A 14,769-nucleotide genomic window follows, 5' to 3' on the forward strand; every position below is an offset into this window, starting at 1 on the left:
AAAAAAAAAAAAAAAAAAATGGATATTTTTTCCTCCTGCTATTTAAAATGGGCTTGCAGATGGGTACGGTGATACACACCTGTAACCCCAAAACTCCAGAGGTGGAGGCAGGAAGATCCTGAGTTCGAGGCAAGCGTAGTGGAACATGCCCTATCTCAAAAATAAAATTAATTTCCAACAGGCTTCCATTGTGGTACCTTCTTCCTTTCTGTGGTAAATGGAAACCTGAAAATAATTACAGAGAGACAAGTTGCTGGCCTGAAACAGGAAGGCCACAGAGGGCCGCCAGCTCAGATAGAGTCCAATAAAAGAATGTTGCAGACATCTCAGACATGACCTGGCAACTGGCTTCCCCCCATCCCCACCCCTTTTGATCCTGGGGGGGGGTGGTGTTCTTTTTTTTTGTAATTTATTTGTTATTTTTTTATTTATTATTATACATAAGCACACAGTAGCTGTCTTCAGACGCACCGGAAGAGGTCATCAGGACTCATTACAGGTGGTTGTGAGCTACCCTGTGGTTGCTGGGATTTGAACTCTTACCCGAGTGAGCCGTCTCACCAGCCCCGAGAATGTTCTTATAGTCAGATGAGTCAAGTTCCCATCCCAGGTCTATTGCTTGCTAACCATAGTCTTTGGGCAAGTTTTAGTTAATTTCTCTGTGTTGTTTAGATTTTTCTCAACCCTAATTTTAATGATGGTTCTTAAATACTTTAACTTCCCTCCTAGCCTACTACCCACCAGAGGTAGTAGAAAAGAAAGGTTATTAGGATACAGGGGAAATTGACCTGTTTAGAAATTGTTCTTGGGAGAAAATCCTATCTGCCTTGTCAGGAAATCAGCAGTTCAGTTCAGTGGAGTCAGCTCAATTCACTTGCAAATACTTCACGGTTACACCAGCAGTTCAGTTCCGTGGAATGTGGATAATAGCAAACGTGAATCAGCAGCAGTGGTGGCACAACCTAGCAGAGACAGCCAGGCCTCAGCCAAATCTGCACGACTCAGCAGAAGTGATTAGGCCAGGAGAAGTTCTTTGTCTCACCTCTCTCAACAAAGTGAAGATCATCGAAGAAGACAAGGAAGCATTGCAAAGCTAGCTAGGCAAGCAAGCACTTTCCCATTGTCCATTGAGTCTTAGTTACACACTCTCCAAACATAACGTGTTCTCAAATGGGTCTCTCCTCACCACGAGTCTCGCCTCAGCATGTGAGTCTGTCTTAGCAAAACTCCACGTGAGTCTGTATGACAGCATTCTGCTAGAGTCCACGGAAGCGGCAGGAAGCCACCAGCGCACCACCAGAAAGGGACCCAGTATGTTTCTCTCTATAGAGTCACAACAAATGGAACTCGACAATGAAATGTAGGGCAGACCAATACGTGCGTGTAGTTAGAGAAGAATCCTTCATCACAGGTCCTTTCACATGTCTGCTTTAGCAAAACCTCCTTTTACCTGTGTCTGCTTCAGGAAAACACTCCCTCATGTCAAGTGCTTGCCCCAGCAAAACACCATCCCACACAACTGACTTTCCAAAGAACCCATAAGTTTCTACTTCATCTCTGAGCCTTTTGCTGATTTGTACAGTAAGAATTTATAATGTACAATGTATTAGTGTTGTGCCTCAAGTCCTCGTAGATGGCTCCTGCTTTTAATCCCAGCACTTGGGAGGCAGAAGCAGGCAGATCTCTGTGAGTTCAAGGCCAGCCTGGTCTACAGAGTGAGTTCCAGGTCATCCATCCAGAGCTACACAGAGAGACCACCTTCACTTTCCCACCCTCTTTCCTGCACCAAAGCCTTTCGTGTAGGCAAGTTTCTACAATGACGTCCGTGGTTTCTCATTGACATGCCTTGTTCACGCTTGTCCTTTGACCAGATCCTCCCTTCCTTTAGTTTTACATCCTACTCTGCCTTCACACTCACTTCACTTCACTTCACTTCACACACACACACACACTTCACAGGCACGGTGGTAGATGATTGTAATTCTGGCACTCAAGAGGCTAAGGGGGAAACATGGCAAGGTCCTGGCCAAGCTAGACAAGACCCTATTTAAAAAAAAAAAAAAAAAGCCAAGCATATCTGTGAGCACAGGTATCCCAGTATCTAGGAAGAAGGGATGACATTACCCCAAGTGTGGGTCCAGCCTAATCTACATAGAAAGCTTAAAAAAAAAAAAGCCAAGCCTGGACTTGGCTGTCTTCTCCAGAAAACTGAATGGTTTCTTCCCTCAGTTCCAAGAAGCCTGTCAGCCACAGGTTAACCTAGGTGCCAGATTCCTGTGCTCCTCCCAAATGCCACGTGACTTTGTTTACCACGCTGCCTTCCCTTGAAGGGAAGAACTCATCTCTGCATCCTCCTGCGGAAGGGCCTGACACATACTGAAGATCTGTATCTTAGGTAAGGAAAGAGACTCCCCTGGGCTCTGAGCAGTCTCCTTCCTCCTTCAAGGCTGTCTGAACTCTATACTTAGTGGAAGTTCGGTTTTCGAGCCAACATTCCAGGTTGTTATGACAAACACTGATAAGGAGAGAAGAGATCACACCTGTGCATTTGAGCCTTGCTGACAACCCCCACGATCCTACAACCTCTCGCCCCAAGTCAGACTCCTGCTACCTGTGTCCCCAGGAGTTACCAGCTCCTTTTAGGTGCCCCAGGAAGAGACCTTCCTATTGGTGTAGCAGTGCGTCAGATAAATCTCAACTTGGGAATGGAGACATCTGGCCTCCAGGAAGCATAAATGAACAGCAGGTGAGGCTAGAGTACCCTGTGTAGGGAATTCAGAAAAACCACAGTGACTGCATCAAAGGAACTCAGGACTTCGAATCTGAACCAGGGCACCTCTCTCGGGACGTTGTGCTACCTTTTTTTCCTCAAGGATATAGATGCTTTTGAAATTTTCAGCTCTGAGAGCTGAGAAGTACTGTTAAATGCCAGATAGGCTCAGAGAGGTGATATAATTTGGTCAAGACTCCATAGCTGCTGTCAAGTCTAGACGGAGGTCTGGTCCAGGATTATCATTGAGGGAGGTCTCAGTAGACCCAGGACTGACTGTGGGACACCTGTCTAGCCCACGACAGCAGGCACTGAGGAAATGCACAGGCTAGGAGGAAAGAGTGGGCTGTAGAACTTGGTTTAGGGACAACACTTGCTTCTTCGGTCTGCAGACTCGATCCCTGTTCTGCATAAGTGTTCCTGCAGTTACCGTTCATGTCCCCTAGGGGGAGAAATCCTTGGCTGACTCAAGCAACAAGCAAGCCTATCTCACCTTTGACCTGAAAAAATTAAACAGTTTTTGAAGCCCAGGCAGGCTCAGACTTGCAACCCTGCTGCTGCCACCTCCCCAGAGCTGAGACTTCGGGCTGTCTAAACAGCCTAACTAAAATTAAGCTCCATAAAGTTTGCCTACTAGAAGCCTTAAAGAATAAAGAAGAGTTGTAAGATTGTTTTTAGTCCTTGCCAAAAGGGATTTTGTAGTCATGGGCTCTGCTTCTTTTGCTTTATTAGACAAGGAAACCAAGGACTCCAGAGGTGAACTGTTTGCTAAAGATGAATGTGGAAAACAGATGTGAGATCTCAGCTGTGATGGTTTGTATATGCTTGACCCAGGGAATGGGCACTATTAGGAGGTGTAGCCTTGTTGCAGTAGGCATAGCACTGTGGGTGTGAGCTTTAAGACCCTCATCCTAGCTGCCTGGAAGTGAGTATCTGCCTTCAGATGAAGATGTAGTAGAACTCTCAGCTCCTCCTGCACCATGCCTGCCTAGATGCTGCTATGTTTCCATCTCGATGAGACTGGATTGAACCTCTGAACCTGTAAGCCAGCCTCAATTAAATGTTGTCCTTAGTCAACATTTAAGAGTTGCCTTGGTCATGGCGTCTGTTCACAGAAGTAAAACCCTAAGACACCAGCTATCCTGGTTACAGATGGGGGTACTGTGTAAGGTTTTTGTTTTGTTGTTTGTTTGTTTTGCAACAGTTTTTCAGGTAGCTGAGGCTGACCTTGAGCTTTTCTTGACCCTCCTGCTTCCATTTCTACCCAACTCTACCATCGTCAGTTGACGTCACCTCCAGAAATGGGGCTGCTAAAACTATTCTCAAAAAGAAGTTATAAGCCTCCCCCACAACACTTACAGAACATTATGTTGTTATAAAGGTCCTCCTATAATACTGAATGTTAATCTTTTCATTATGTTGTTTGTTGGAAACAGAGTCTCATTGTGTAGCTGGATGACCTGGACTTGAGGTTTTTTATAACTGCAAAGAAGCATCACAATTAAATGAAATGTGCATGCCCAGGGGAGGTAGCTCAGGCGCAAAGAGCTTACTGCTCAAGAAGGAGGACCTGAGTTTAGCTCTCAACCTCATAAAGTGCCAATATCCTGGCTATACAGTGAGACCCTGCCTAAAGAAGCAACAACGTCAAGAACAACAACAACAAACTAGATGTGTTTGCTCATGCTCACACCTGTAAGGCTAGCCCTGGAGAGGCAGAAACAGGAGGGTCGGTCTCTATAACTCATTGGCTACTAGTCAGTGGGCTCCAGGTTCAATGAGAGATGCTGTGTCATAACAGAAGGTGAGCCAGGCATTAGGGATGTACACCCAGCACTCAGGAGGCAGACGCAGGCAGATCTCTGAATATGAAGCCAGCCTATGCTCAGGATAGCCAAGGCTACTGTAGTAACTATTCCTGGTTGTCAACTTGACTATATATGGAATGAACTACAATCCAGAATTGGAAGGCTCACCTGTGGCCCTAATCTGGAGACTAAGAGTTTCTGACCTGGATCTTGGCATGGAGATCTTGAGGCATAGTGGCTATGAATCCCAGAAGATTAAGACAGGAAGATCTCCGAGTTCAAAGTCATCTGGGCCACACCTTTTGCTGGAGACCTATATAAGGACACTGGAAGAAGGAAGGCTCTCTCTCTGCTTCACCTGCTTGCCTTGTGGGACTGAGCAACTGCTAGATCCTTGGACTTCCATTCACAGCTGCTGCTGACCATTGTTGGGAGTTGGACTACATACAGACTGTAAGTCATCAACAAATTCCCTTACTATATAGAGACTACCCATAAGTTCTGTGACTGTAGAGAACCCTGACTAATACAGCTACACAGAGAAACTATGTTTCAAAAATAAATAAATAAATAAATAAATAAATAAATAAATAATAGTAATAATAAAAAATAAGGTGAAGGGCTAGAGAGACAAGTCAGAAGTTAATGAGAATGCTTCCTAGCGTTCATATGGGGCATTTTCCCACAACTGTTTATAATGCTAAAGTCGGGGGACCCAACCACCTCCAATGGCACCAGGCCTCTGAGAGCACCAGGTATGCATGGAGTACACAAACATATGTGCTGGCAAGCTTTCACACACATAAACTAAAAATGAAACATACGTGAGGCAAGCCAGGACTACATCGGGAGACCCTGCCTGAAAACTAAACATTAAAAAAAAAGAGAGAGTTAGTGGTATACATCAGTGGTCACAGCACTCGTGGGTAGAGGTAGCAGGATCAGAATGCTGTGAGGTACCCATCAGAGAAGACTGGTTCAAGCAAACGGACACAGGTTTAAGCTGATAGAAAGTCATTAGTCAGCCAATGACTATGCTGGGTGTTCAGGAATCCAGTGGAGCCCTGAGCCTTTCTCAGGGTGAGCGTTTACGGACAAAAACCGTGCTCTGGGTTGATGCACCTCAGTTAGCAACAGTTAGCCGGAAGCAGAACTACCGAAGCTAAAAAGCAAGGTTAGTACATTTAGAGGCTTTCCCAGAACTATGGACTTTGATGGGTTAGGCATTTGTTTAGCTGTGGCACGTGGTGCTATCTATGTGCTAAGTTCTACAGTCTGAATGGGACTTCCATCATGGAGTCAGTTGTGCTAAAGTCTGGGGCCCTGCTACACGCAAGGTCAAGGCTGTCCTCAGCTACAGTGTTATTTCAACTCCAGGGTGAGATGAGACTATGTTTCAAAATAATAATAAGAAGAAGAAGAATTAGGAGGAGGAGGAGGAGGAGGAGGAGGAGGAGAGAAAAGTCTTTATTACAAGAAACAATACAGTTCCTAAGAACCAGACCATGTGAGCTTAAATTTCCACTTCCACTTAATAGTATGTCTTAAAAAACTACTTCACTTCTTGGTTCCTTATCTTTCAAAAAGGAGAAATATCCAGCAGGGCATGTTTTGTTTTGTGTCCTGTTTGTTTGCTTTTTGTTTTTTTTTTCTTTGATACAGGGTTTCTCTGTGTAGCCCTAACTGTTCTGGCACTCTCTCTGTGGGCCAGGCTGGCCTTGAATTCACAGAGCTCCACCTGCCTCTGCCTCCCAAGTGCACCTCCACTGCCTGGGATAACTTTAATGATTTCCTTATTTTTTTTTTTTTTTTTAGTGTACATTGGTGTTCTGCCTGTATGTATGTCTATATGAGGGTGTCAGATTCCCTGGAACTGAAGTTACAGGTAGGTGTGAGCTATACAAGTAGGTATATAGGTGCTGGGAACTGAAGCCAGATCCTCTAGAAGAGCAGCCAGTGCTCTTAACCACTAAGCCATCTCTCCAGTCCTTGATAAACATCTTTGATGCACCAACAGCCTGCATGTCATTCGTATACTTATACTTATACAGATATACACACATCATTTAAAATAATAAAAATAACAAACTCATTCAATACAAAATGTTGGTAATGCTCATGTATTTTAATCCCCTCGTGTTTGTTAACTGCAAACTTTTCCAAACGTACTCTTTCAGACAGAGCAATCTGTCCAAACCTGTAAGTGCGTTGTATCACCTATAAAAATAAACATGTTGACAAGGAACTAGGGTATAAGATGCTTTGCCTCAGCTGATAGTGGTGCCCAGTGTCAGAGCTGACTGCCCAGCTCGCTCCTTCACTGCCATCTTGCTTTTCATGGAGAGTTCTTGCATCTGCCAATAAAGGCTACTGTGCACTCTGGACTGATAACAATCACCTCTGGACAATCACCTTTCGTGTTGTTGATCACCACATCCCTGTTGGCCCAGTGGTTCTTCAGTAGTCGTTCCTTGCACCCGAGTATCCCATGTGTGTAAGGCCTGTGTAGTGCCTGTGTGTAAGACCCATGGAATCCATGTGTGTAAGGCTGATGTATCCCATGTAAGGCCTGTGTAGTCCATGTGTGTAAGGCTGATGTAGCCCATGTAAGGCCTGTGTAGTCCATGAGTATAAGGCCCATGTAGCCCGAGTGTGTGTAAGGCCTGTAATCCATGTGTGTAAGCCCTCATCCATGTGCTAACACCTGAACCCACTTTAGTTCAAACTCTGCTCTTCTGGGGACTTCATAGTCCACATAAACTCACTAAGCCTCACTTTTCTGTCTGCAAAGTGGAATAGGAGATGCTTTCCTACATAGGCTCTTTGTCAGGAGTCACTAAAAACTACCTGAGACGTGATTAGCACAGACCTGGCAGCTAGCGAATGTTCCACGAATGCCAGCCTGGTTATGAGAAAAGTCTGCGTTTATGAGGCCATCATCCCAGAAAGTAACAGAAGGTGGACAGCATTCACTATCTAGCTTTTTCTTATCAGCAGAAATTCTCCTCTTAGGAAAAGAAAAAAACTTTTTTTCTAATATCTAACTATGAGTTTTTGAGATGAGATGCCATGTAACTCATGCTGACCTTGAATTCAGTATGTGGTTAAGGATGACCTTGAACTCCTGATTGTCCAGCTTCCACTTCCCAAACAGTGGTATCACCAGTTCTAACATCAAAAGGAACAAAGGGTACGACAGTGCATGCTTCAGCTCCAGTACTCAGGGCAACAGCAGCTCTAGGCCCCCAGGACGACTCAGTGAGACCCAGTTTGACAAACAAAAATACCCAACAAAGCACCAAAACACAAAATCAAATAGTCAAAACTTTGTTATTTACATTAATCATTATTTAAAAGTTAGCTGTTATCAGACGTGTCTTTCTTAAACAAAGTATGTACTTTTCTGACTCATAAAGTGCTTATACTAAACATAAGTTTATTACCTTTGAAGTAACGTGTAGTAGGATTTAAAAACTTTTTATCTAGCTAGAACCAAAATGTCAGGTAGGAAGCTAAGCAGTCAAGAGCTAGGGATAGGACTCAGTGGTAGATATGTGCACAAGGCCCTGGTTCCATAGCACACACACACACACACACACACACACACACACACACACACAAATCAACTAGTAAAAGTTTGAAACTGGAACCCTAATCTATTGCTGGTGGGAATACAAAATGGTGCCACTTTGGAAAACAGCAAAAATTCTTTTTATAGGCTGGTGAGATGGCTCAGCCTGTAAGAGTACCGACTGCTCTTCCAAAGGTCCTGAGTTCAAATCCCAGCAACCACATGGTTGCTCACAACCACCCGTAATGAGCTGATAACCTCTTCTGGTGTGTCTGAAGACAGCTACGTATTATACTTATTTATAATAAACTTTGGGCTGGAGCAAGTAGGGACTGAGCAAGTGGGACTGATGACTGGAGCGAGCAGGGGCCGACTAGAGCGAGCAGAGGTCCTAAAAAAAAAAAAAAAAAAAAAGTCAATTCCTAATAACCAAATGAAGGCTCACAACTATTTGTATAGCTACAGTGTGTACTCATATACATAAAATAAATAAATAAATCTTTTTTTAAAAAGTTCTTTTTATGACTAAACATAGTCAGTCACTGTCTTAGTTAGGATTTTACTGCTGTAAACAGACACCATGACCAAGGCATGTCTTTTTTTTTTTTAAGATTTATTTATTTATTTTATGTATATGAGTACACACATAAACAAATATGTACAAATAGTTGTGAGCCTTCGTCTGATTGTTGGGAATTGACTTTTAGGACCTCTGCTCACTCTGGTCGACCCTACTCACTCAGTCCCTGCTCACTCCAGCCCAAAGATTTATTTATTACTATAAATAAGTACACCGTAGCTGTCTTCAGACTTATTACAGGTGGTTGTGAGCCACCATGTGGTTGCTGGGATTTGAACTCAGGACCTTTGGAAGAACAGTTGGTGCTCTTACCTGCTGAGTCATCTCACCAGCCCCCAAGGCATGTCTTCTAAAGGACGGCATTTAACTGGGGTTGCCTTACAGGTTCAGATGTTCAGTCCAGTATCACCAAGGCAGGAGCATGGCAGCCTCCAGGCAGGCGTAGTTCAGGAGGAGCTCAGAGTTCTACATCTTCATCTGAAGGCTGCTAGCAGAATACTGACTTCCAGGCAGCTAGGAGGAGAGTCTTAAGCCCACACCAGCAGTGACACACCTACTCCAACAAGACCACACCTCCAAACAGTGTCACTCCCTGGGCCAAGCCCATACAAACCATCGCAGTCACCATATGACCAAGCAACTCCATCTCAAGGTGTATGCCCAAGAGGACAGGAAACATAGATCCACATTAACTTGCATAAGATTGCCTAAAGCAGTGTTGCTCACAATAGTCAAAACAGGAACCCATGATGTCCATCAACATGGAGACAAGCACTCTATGTACATGACAGGATAATACTGGACAATAACATAAATAATTTTTGAATTTCATTTAGTTAATTAACTAGTTAGTTAGTTAATTAGCTTTACTAGTATGTGCCTAGTGTCACTCCCTGGTAGGCTATCAGAGACCAGAAGAGGCTATCAGGTCCCCTGGAACTGAAGAGGGTTGAGAGCAGCCACATGTGCCAGACTTTAACTTAAATGAAAGAAGCCACTAACAGCCAGGTGGTGGTGGCCCACGCCTTTAATCCCAGCACTTGGGAGGAAGAGGCAGGCAGATTTCTGAGTTTGAGGCCAGCCTGGTCTACAGAGTGAGCTCCAGGACAGCCAGGGCTATACAAAGAAACCCTGTCTTGAAAAACCAAAAAAAAAAAAAAAAAAAAAAAAAAGAAGAAGAAGAAGAAGAAGAAGAAGCCACCAACAAATGGCCACATAACTTCCATTAACATGGAAGTTCAGAACTGAAGCATTGGGGAAGAAGCACAAGGACCAGGAGTTTGTCACTGTCATCTGTCACCTATGACATAGCGCATGAGCTAGAAGGCCATTCCCATGCCTCACTTCCCCGTCCACATGAACATCTGCTCTCCCTTACCTTGCCCTGTGCACATCCCTGATCACAGGAACCAGGATGTGCTGCTGATACTCCCTGCAGCTTAGTCAGTCCTACCCTCTCCCTGTGACCAGGGCCAGGTAAGGGCTCTCCAGTGTCAACACTCAGAATCTCCGCTCTAGCTAGAAAGTGGATTTCCTCACATCGCTGCCTTTTCTGTCCCAGTGGGCAATTCTCAAAGTCCTTATCCCCACAGATAGCTCCACAGGAACAGAGCAAACAACCAAAGCCTAGGCTTTGTGGCTTATGCCTGGATTATTATTACCTCTATTTATCCTGTCTATACTGAATCAACTAACCTGCTACCTCTATCTTGACTGTCAATACTGCCATCCCCAACCAGTAAAAGTATCTTTTACTTGCCTGATATAATGTCTTCTCAGAGATTTACTGCTAAATAAGTTCATCCTTTCTAGTTATTTCTGAGCTCTAGCTGACTGGTTCGACTCAGCTCTTCTGACCCCAAACTCCTCTCCAAGCTGGCTGATTCAGTCTGACTTCTATCAGCTTCTCACTTCTTTGTTCTGCGTGGCCTCAAACTAACTCTGGCAATATGCTCTAATCTTCTGGCTCATTCTCATTCTCTGGCTCTTTCTGTCTTCACCTGTGTCTAGATTGTTCTCTCTTCAACCTTCTTTGTAAAACTGTCCCCATAAAAACTGCCTCTGAACTTGACAAAGTGAAATGCCATGAACTCCACTCTATTCACTGCCTCTCAACTCTTTAACTCGAAACTGTCCCAAACTCAACTGACTGACTGAACTCAGAGATCTGCATGCCTCTGTCTCCTGAGAGCTGGGATTAAAGACATGTATCACCATGACAGCACCTGAGCTTTTCTTTACCTGAAACTTGCTTTATAACCAGGCTGGCCTTGAACTCAGAGATCTGCTTGCCTCTGTCTCCTGGGATTAAAGGTATGTCTGTATTCCAGCTGGATCACACAGACCTAGAAGGTCTTTGGATATGATCTCTTGCCAGAGTAGCCATGTTGCTGGATTACTCCTTTACAGTAGACAGCCACAGCAGATGTGGGATCAAGTGCACAAACATCTGGGAGCTGTCTCCTGGGCCTCCCCTCTACATCTCTGGTCTCCAGATGATAATGAGATGTCTGCAAGACTCAGGCTGGACAGATGGAAGAGTCTGTCTCTGTTTCTTTCTTCTGAGTTGGAAATTAGTCTTCTTGATAACAGAAATGATCAAGGATATTGTTCATGCCAAAGTTGACAGACCCAGAAGCTAATCTCCCAAGCTTCCCTACTGTGGAACAGTCACTGGAAACTCCATCTCAGAGCCTGCAGAGGTGGGTGCTGAGGCCAGCTCTTGACTGAGACAGGGAACAGTGGCCTGCTGTCACCTCGAAACAGCTCAGAATTAGAGAAAGGCTACTCTCAAAGATTTGAAATTTAAAAACAAAAGACTTGGTATCTTGAGTTCATTATCACTGGCCATGAAGGAAATTCATTGTGATGAAGCCTGCTAGCTTAGCTGGAGCTCTTCTGTTTCTTGGCTGCCAGCTATCCCATGTTGTTGACATCAAAGCAGCTTGACTGTAGACACAGAAAAATAGTTTGGCTCAGAGCAAGGCCAAGTGGACCATATACTCTGAAGCTTACTATTATTATTATTATTATTATTATTATTATTATTATTATTAATTCCCCAACTGTAGCCTTCACTCAAGACTCATCAAAATAGAGATCAGCCTGAACTGTTAACTAGACCACCCTGCAGCCCTCCCTGCACCTGCTTATGAACTCATTATGGTTTTTTCCCTATATAAACTGGCCCTGGTCGTAGCTTACAAGTCTCTGAGTTTGAGCTATAGCTAATTGGTCAGTCTTGGGTGTGTGTTGAATAAACAGTCCTATTTAATTGAGATTGGTGTCTGAGTGGTTTGTGCAGTGACTCCCAGACCCCAACAGTTGTTACCTGGAAATCCTCTGCAAGAATAAGGTAAGAGAGTTCAGGGTGTGGGCTAGAGAGATACCTCAGTGGTTAAAAGCACTTGTTCATCTCAGTTGTTTTGGTTTTGTTTTGCTGTTTGAGATAAGGTCTCCCTTTGTAGTCTTGGCTAGCCTGGAACTTCCTATGTAAACTAAGGTGGCCTCAAATTCATAGAGATCCTCCTGCCTCTGCCTCCTGAATGCCAGGATTAAAGGTGTTTGCCATCATGCCCATCTTAAGAGCATTTACTGCTCTTGCAGAGGGCTCAGGTTCAGTTCCTAATACCCACATGGTGGCTTACAACCTATCCATAATGCATGCCAGGGGAACCTGACTCTATCCTCTGGTCTCTGTGGCCACCAGGGATACGTGTGATGCACAGATATACAGGCAAGTAAAGCATGCTCACACATAAATAAATATTTTAAAATTTTTAATTTTTGTAACTGTTTACTCATTGAATAGAGTTCTAGATTAGACTATAGGAATATTAAGAGTTTGAGAAGCCATGTCTTTGGGGATCTTACAGTTCATGAAACAATTTCTTTCTTGTTCTCATTGCTTAGATTTTCTTTCCAATTTACAACCTGTAGGAACCAGTCCAACCTTCAAAAAGAAGAACAGGAAAAATTGAAAGCTGCTGGAGCTGGGCAGTGGTGGCACATGCCTTTAGTCCCAGTACTTGGGAGGCAGAGGCAGGTGGATTACTGAGTTTGAGGCCAGCCTGGTCTACAGAGTGAATTCCAGGACAGCCAGGGCTATACAGAGAAACCCTGTCTCAACCCCCCCATCCCCCAAAAAGAAAGCTGCTGGATATGCTCAATGTTTTCTTTATCGTGCTTCTGTATCTGCTGCCTTTGCCTTGTGGGTCTGTCTCATAGAGTATTCCCAGCACTCCTAATGACTGAGGAAGAATGCTAAGAGGTGTCAGCTGCACATGGTCTGGTACTGTGTCCTGCACAGTCCATGAAGACATAAAAGTAGATTGGTCAAAACATATGGAGTTCTTGGCTCTGTTTGGAATTATGATGGCTAACCTTGGTCTCTCAGAAGACATACTCAAACTCCCCTACAGAGGTAAATATGGCATTGAACATCTGGTCTTCAAGCCTCTGTCCTCAATATAGGGCACATGGAACCCAGGGCCTCCTAAAGTTTAGGCACACACTCTACCAAGCTCATCCCAGCTGTAAGGATGTTTAATCTGGAGGGTCAGCTTGATGGGATTTAGAATCACCCAGGAAGCACACCTTTCGGTGTGTCTGTGAGGATGGCATTTCCAGAAGATCATCTAGTTGTGGCCAGCATGCTCCGTGAAAAAGAAGTCCCAGACTGAATAAAATGGAGAAAGCCTTTTCATTCCTTTCTGACTGCTCCCTCTGCTTCCTGAGTGCTGGTACAAGAGACCAGCCACCTCACACTTTGGCCGCCATGACTTCCCCATCCTGATGGATTGTTCCTTCAAACTGGGAGCCGAAAGAAAGAAGGAAGGAAGGAAGGAAGGAAGGAAGGAAGGAAGGAAGAAAGGAAGGAAGGAAGACTGGAAGGTAGCCCTTCTTTCCTCTGAGTGGAGTTTGTCAGGCCTTGCTGACGGCAATATAGCAAAGACAAAGTTAACTAATCGCTGAAATCCTCAGGACCAGATTCTGCATTGGGTTGTGGTTTGGAGGCTTCCTCTGGGCAGGAGCGAGCTCGTGTCTCCGTTCATTTGCTACCTGAAGCTAACTACTGCTGACCATCATCCTAATTGTTTCTGCTCAGGCATAAGGTATCAGTAAATGGATTTACTCTCACGGCCTAAGATCATAGGAAGAGTTAATCTTTTCCACATAATTATTCTTAAGAAAATAGGTCATGGGCTGGTGAGACGGCTCAGTGGGTAAGAGCACTGACTGCTCTCTCGAAGATCATGAGTTCAAATCCCAGCAACCACATGGTGGCTCACAACCACCCGTAATGAGATCTGATGCCCTCTTCTGGTGCATCTGAAGACAGTTACAGTGTACTTATTCATAATAATAAATAAATCTTAAAAAAAAAAGGTCATATTCATTGGATAAATGTTCAATAATCCAGATTCAATACATGCTGATCTGCTGCTATTTTTAAAGTGGTAGTGTGTCATTTGCCCAAACAATGAATTTAAAATACTTAATTTCTTTATTCTGTAATAAAATTAAATTTAACTGCTTAACTGATTTTATTTTGTTTTATTTTATTGCAGTCTTGAACTCCTATGTACCTGAAGCTGGTCTTGAACTCCTAATCACCCTGCTTCTACCTCCAAGTGCTGGAGTTATATAGATATGTGTCACCATGCACAGATCTAACTCTGTTGTTGTTGTTGGTTTGCTTTCTTGAGACATGTTTTCTCTAGATAGTCCTGGCTGTCCTGGAACTCACTGTGTAGACCTAGCTGGCCTCAAATTCAGAGACCTTTCTGCCTCTGGCTCCCCAGGCCTGGAATTAAACCCATGTGTTGACTTACAGCTCTAACTCTTGATTTTAAAGTAGATTGAGACTGGGAGTGGTAGCATATGATTTTAACTCTAGTACTTGAGTGGTAGAGGTAGGCAGATCTCTGTGAGTTCAAGACCAACCTGATCTACATAGTCATCTGGGGCTGCATAGTGAGACTATGTCACAAATATATATATATATATATATATATATATATATATATATATATATATA

Source organism: Mastomys coucha, unplaced genomic scaffold (genome assembly GCF_008632895.1).
Source record: "Mastomys coucha isolate ucsf_1 unplaced genomic scaffold, UCSF_Mcou_1 pScaffold16, whole genome shotgun sequence".
Lineage (NCBI taxonomy): Eukaryota > Metazoa > Chordata > Mammalia > Rodentia > Muridae > Mastomys > Mastomys coucha.